Raw genomic sequence first — 5,705 nt, forward strand, 5'->3', positions numbered from 1 at the left:
ATATTTCAGGGTTGCTTTGTCCCCAGGGCTCCACGCCTTTGTGCTTTGTTTTTGCTTAAGGATTGCCACCTGAGGTAGCCTCTCTTGCCCATCTTCCTCAGTTTCAGAGGGTGGATTTCTCCGTGTTGCTTTTTCCCCAGGTCTCCACGCCCTTGTGTGTTTCTTTTGCTTAACGATTGCCACCTGAGCTAGCCTCTGTTGCCCATCTTCGTCCGTTTCAGAGGGTGGATTTCTCAGTGTTGCCTTTTCGCCAGCTCCCCACGCCCTTGTGTGTTTCTTTTGCTTAAAGATTGTCACCTGAGCTAGGCACTGTTGCCCTGCTTCCTCAGTTTCAGAGGGTACCTTTTTCAGGGTTGCTTTTTGACCGGGTCTCCTCGCCATTGTATTTTTTTATCTTATTTTTTTTGCTTAAAGATTGCCACCTGAGCTAGCCTCTGTTGCGCTTCTTTCTCAGTTCTAGAGGGTAGATTTCTCCGTGTTGCTTTTTCCCCAGGTCTCCACGCACTTCCTTTTATTTTTCCTTAAAAATTGCCACCTGAGCTAGCCTCTGTTGTCCATCTTCGTCGGTTTCAGAGGGTAGATTTCTCACTGTTGCTTTTTTGCCAGGTCTGCACGCCCTTGTGTTTTTTTTCTGCTTAAAGGTTGCAACCTGAGCTAGCTTCTTTTGCCCATGTCCCTCAGTTTCAGAGGGTGGATTTCTCCGTGTTGCTTTTTCCCCAGGCCTCCACGCCCTTGTGTGTTTCTTTTGCTTAAAGATTGCCACCTGAAGCCAGCCTCTCTTGCCCATCTTCCTCAGTTTCAGAGGGTAGATATTTCAGGGTTGCTTTTTCCCCAGGTCTCCACGCCTTTGTGTTTTGTTTTTGCTTAACGATTGCCACCTGAGCTAGCCTCTCTTGCCCATGTTCCTCAGTTTCAGAGGGTAGATATTTCAGGGTTGCTTTGTCCCCAGGGCTCCACGCCTTTGTGCTTTGTTTTTGCTTAAGGATTGCCACCTGAGGTAGCCTCTCTTGCCCATCTTCCTCAGTTTCAGAGGGTGGATTTCTCCGTGTTGCTTTTTCCCCAGGTCTCCACGCCCTTGTGTGTTTCTTTTGCTTAAAGATTGCCACCTGAGCTAGCCTCTGTTGCCCATCTTCGTCCGTTTCAGAGGGTGGATTTCTCAGTGTTGCCTTTTCGCCAGCTCCCCACGCCCTTGTGTGTTTCTTTTGCTTAAAGATTGTCACCTGAGCTAGGCACTGTTGCCCTGCTTCCTCAGTTTCAGAGGGTACCTTTTTCAGGGTTGCTTTTTCACCGGGTCTCCTCGCCATTGTATTTTTTTATCTTATTTTTTTTGCTTAAAGATTGCCACCTGAGCTAGCCTCTGTTGCGCTTCTTTCTCAGTTCTAGAGGGTAGATTTCTCCGTGTTGCTTTTTCCCCAGGTCTCCACGCACTTCCTTTTATTTTTCCTTAAAAATTGCCACCTGAGCTAGCCTCTGTTGTCCATCTTCGTCGGTTTCAGAGGGTAGATTTCTCACTGTGGCTTTTTTGCCAGGTCTGCACGCCCTTGTGTTTTTTTTCTGCTTAAAGGTTGCAACCTGAGCTAGCTTCTTTTGCCCATGTCCCTCAGTTTCAGAGGGTGGATTTCTCCGTGTTGCTTTTTCCCCAGGCCTCCACGCCCTTGTGTGTTTCTTTTGCTTAACGATTGCCACCTGAGCTAGCCTCTGTTGCCCATCTTCGTCCGTTTCAGAGGGTGGATTTCTCAGTGTTGCCTTTTCCCCAGCTCCCCACGCCCTTGTGTGTTTCTTTTGCTTAAAGATTGCCACCTGAAGCCAGCCTCTCTTGCCCATCTTCCTCAGTTTCAGAGGGTAGATATTTCAGGGTTGCTTTTTCCCCAGGTCTCCACGCCTTTGGGTTTTGTTTTTGCTTAACGATTGCCACCTGAGCTAGCCTCTGTTGCCCATCTTCGTCCGTTTCAGAGGGTGGATTTCTCAGTGTTGCCTTTTCCCCAGCTCCCCACGCCCTTGTGTGTTTCTTTTGCTTAAAGATTGCCACCTGAAGCCAGCCTCTCTTGCCCATCTTCCTCAGTTTCAGAGGGTAGATATTTCAGGGTTGCTTTTTCCCCAGGTCTCCACGCCTTTGTGTTTTGTTTTTGCTTAACGATTGCCACCTGAGCTAGCCTCTCTTGCCCATGTTCCTCAGTTTCAGAGGGTAGATATTTCAGGGTTGCTTTGCCCCCAGGGCTCCACGCCTTTGTGCTTTGTTTTTGCTTAAGGATTGCCACCTGAGGTAGCCTCTCTTGCCCATCTTCCTCAGTTTCAGAGGGTGGATTTCTCCGTGTTGCTTTTTCCCCAGGTCTCCACGCCCTTGTGTGTTTCTTTTGCTTAAAGATTGCCACCTGAGCTAGCCTCTGTTGCCCATCTTCGTCCGTTTCAGAGGGTGGATTTCTCAGTGTTGCCTTTTCGCCAGCTCCCCACGCCCTTGTGTGTTTCTTTTGCTTAAAGATTGTCACCTGAGCTAGGCACTGTTGCCCTGCTTCCTCAGTTTCAGAGGGTACCTTTTTCAGGGTTGCTTTTTGACCGGGTCTCCTCGCCATTGTATTTTTTTATCTTATTTTTTTTGCTTAAAGATTGCCACCTGAGCTAGCCTCTGTTGCGCTTCTTTCTCAGTTCTAGAGGGTAGATTTCTCCGTGTTGCTTTTTCCCCAGGTCTCCACGCACTTCCTTTCATTTTTCCTTAAAAATTGCCACCTGAGCTAGCCCCTGTTGCCCATCTTCGTCGGTTTCAGAGGGTAGATTTCTCAGTGTTGATTTTTCCCCATTTCTCCACGCCCTCGTGCTTTTTTTTTTTTATTTCCTTAAATGTCGGCGCCTGAGCTAGCTTCTTTTGCCCATCTTCGTCAGTTTCAGCGGGTAGACTCTCCGCCTGCCTTCGACAGGCCCTCTGGACTGGAAAGCTTTCCTCCTCCCGTCATCACGGTCCTTCTCGGATGACGTGCCTGGTTTCGGTTTGACCGTCCCCGCCCGCCCTGATTTTCTAAGTCCTCCCGGGAACCCCGGGGGCGCTCCAGCCGCTCCGGGAAGCGGCGGCCTCCCGGCCGCACCGGCCCAGCCCGGCCCGGGCCGCCCCCTGGCCTCTCTGGGGGGAACTCTCCCCTTCCCCTTCCCGGTGATCGCCCGAGAAACCTTTTCCGAGTCCCCCTCCTGCGGCTGGGGCTGCGCCTTGGCGGCCGGGAGCCCGCGGGCGGACGCCCCGGGGCCGCACTGGGCCGGGAGGCTGGGTCCGAGGGGGCTCCGGGACGGGATCGGGCGGCCCGGCGGCCCGGCTGTGCTCCCCGGCGGGCCCGCGCTCCGGCTCCGTCCCGCTGAGGCGGTCGTCGGTCGCCGGGTGCCACCTGGCGGCCGCTTTTATATCGTCTCTTTCCTCCGGAGCTCCGGCGACGCGGGCCAAGGGACGGGACTCGGCCGCGGTGACCGAGGCAGAGTCCCGGGAGGCCGGCGTCGCTGGCGGGATCTGGCCCGGTGGCGCCGGGGCGTGAGCGCGACGCCCGCTCGCCGGAGATTGGAGGTGCAGGCTACTGAGGGAGGTGGCTGTCGCCGCGCCGCCCGGTGCCGGCCGGGGTGTGGGGCCTCCCGGACGGGTCGACCAGCAGCCGCCGGTGCCCCTCCGTCCCCGGGAGGGGGTGGGGGGCCGCCGCGGGGGAACGGGCGAGGGAGCTCGTCCCGTGCCCGGCCGTCGTCCCGAGGGCGGCCCGGTGGTCGGGCCTTCCGCGTCGCCGATCCCCTTTCCGCGCCCCGCTCCGGAGGTGGGCGACCGGCCGGGGCCTTGCGGGGGAGGCCCGTGGAGGGCGCGACGGGCTCGGCCGCCGGGCTGGCCTTTTCCCCACTGGTCTTCCGAGTCGACCGGCTCTGGCGGTGGGGACCGGGCCCGGTCCTCGGATGCCTCCTCCTCCGTGGCAGTTTTTTTTTCCAAGTCCCGCCCTGGAGAAGAGCGTGGACCGGCCCCGGGAGCCCTCGAGGGCGGGCCGGGGAGGGCGTCCCCGGCCCGGACGCGTGCCCGGGGTGGGTCCGGGCCGTCGGACCGGACTTCTCTCTCCGAGTTTCGCGGGTCGCGTCTTTGTCCGGAGGCGGGAGGGGGCCGGCTCGAGGCGTAGGTGGAGCCCCGGCTGAGGGACGGGAGCCACGGTCCCGCCCCGGGCCCGGTCGCCGGAGGCGCCTCCGCGGAATTCTTTTCTAAGTCCTGACCCGGCGACTCAGAGGGAGGGACCGACCGGTCCCGGCCCGCGCGGGCGGCCCGGGGAGGCTGTCCCCGGCTCCCCCTGCCGCCACGCTTCTGGGGTCGACCAGATGGCCCCGGGAGCTCCGGGCCTGGTGGCGATGGGGTCGTGCTTGGGGTCTGGTGGCCGTGGCCGTGATCCAGGGGTTCCCCTGGTGATCCGTGGGTGGGCCCCGTCTCCGGGCGCGGCGATTCTTGCCCCCGAATGGGTGGTTTTGTGCCGCCAGATAAGTGCTGACACGCTCTGCTCGGGTGACAGTCGCCCGAGAGCTTCCGGGTGCCTGGATGCGTGTGCGGGGAGGGCTCCGGGCTCTGGCCGAGAACCGGACGCCCGTTTCCACCCCCGCCGCTTGAGCCGCCCGCTGGGGCCTGCGCGCCGGCTCTTGTGCGTTCCAGGCGCCCCCACGACCGTGGTGCCACCTCCGGTCTCTGGTACCCGAGGGCGGCGGGGTTAGGGGCGCGGGGTCCTCTACCACGTGCACTCCCTGCCGCCGGCACCCGGGTGCGGTCGCGACTTACCCCATCCCACCGGCTCCGTGCCAGTGCGTGTCAGGCGTTCTCGTCCTGGGGTCGTCGCCCGCGCTTGCTGGAGGAGGAGAGGGGTCGGTGAGGCTGAAGCAGGCTCCTCCGCTCGCTGTCCTCGCCGGCCTTCCCTTGCTCGGGGGTCCCTCGCGTTATGCTGCCGACCGATGTGGTGATGCTGTGCTCTCCCGGGCCGGGCCTAAGCCGTGCCAGACGAGGGACGGACGTTCATGGCGAACGGGACCGCTCTTCTCGCTCTGCCCGCGGGTCCCCTCGCCCGTTCTCCCCCGCTGCGAGTGGCGTGTGGGAGGCGGCAGGGGTGCGGAATCCGGCCCGACCTCGCTCCCCCGCCCCGTGCCTCGTGGCGTGGGCGGTGTCGGGGTCTCCGTGACGCGGCGGATGCTCTGCCTGTGCCTCTTGGCTGTGTCTCGCGGGCGGCCGTCCCCGCGGTGGGGCGGGCCGTGTTGCCGCCGCGCCGCGCGCCTTCCCGGGCGCGTGAGCGCGTTCCCCAGGCCGTTGGCGGTGCCCCTGGAGCGTTCCAGGTCGTCCCTCAGGCGCCCGAGGCCGAGTGGCGGTGTCGTTCCCTGTTCCCGTCGGCCTCCTCAGGTAACCACTGCGCTGGTGTGTCTGAGGAGCGGGGGGGTCGAGTCGGTAAGGGAGGCGTGCCCCTCGTCCCCCTCGGGGGGGACGGGTGCCTCGTCGCCCCCCACGGCGTGCCGTGTGGGGGCGGGCAGGCTCGGGCGCGTGCCCGCGCGTTCCCCTTGCTGGGGTTTCCCCGCGGGTGTGGGAGTGACCGTGGCGGGCCGAGCCAGCGGCGTGGCGCTGGCTCTTTGGTTGGGAGGTGCTGTTTGATCGGCACCTCCGTCCCAGTCTCTGCCTCCCTTGGTCTCTCGGCCTGAGGGGAGGCACTGACTTGGGAGCCGCACAGGGGCCT

Source organism: Equus asinus, chromosome 26 (assembly GCF_041296235.1).
Source record: "Equus asinus isolate D_3611 breed Donkey chromosome 26, EquAss-T2T_v2, whole genome shotgun sequence".
Taxonomy (NCBI): domain Eukaryota; kingdom Metazoa; phylum Chordata; class Mammalia; order Perissodactyla; family Equidae; genus Equus; species Equus asinus.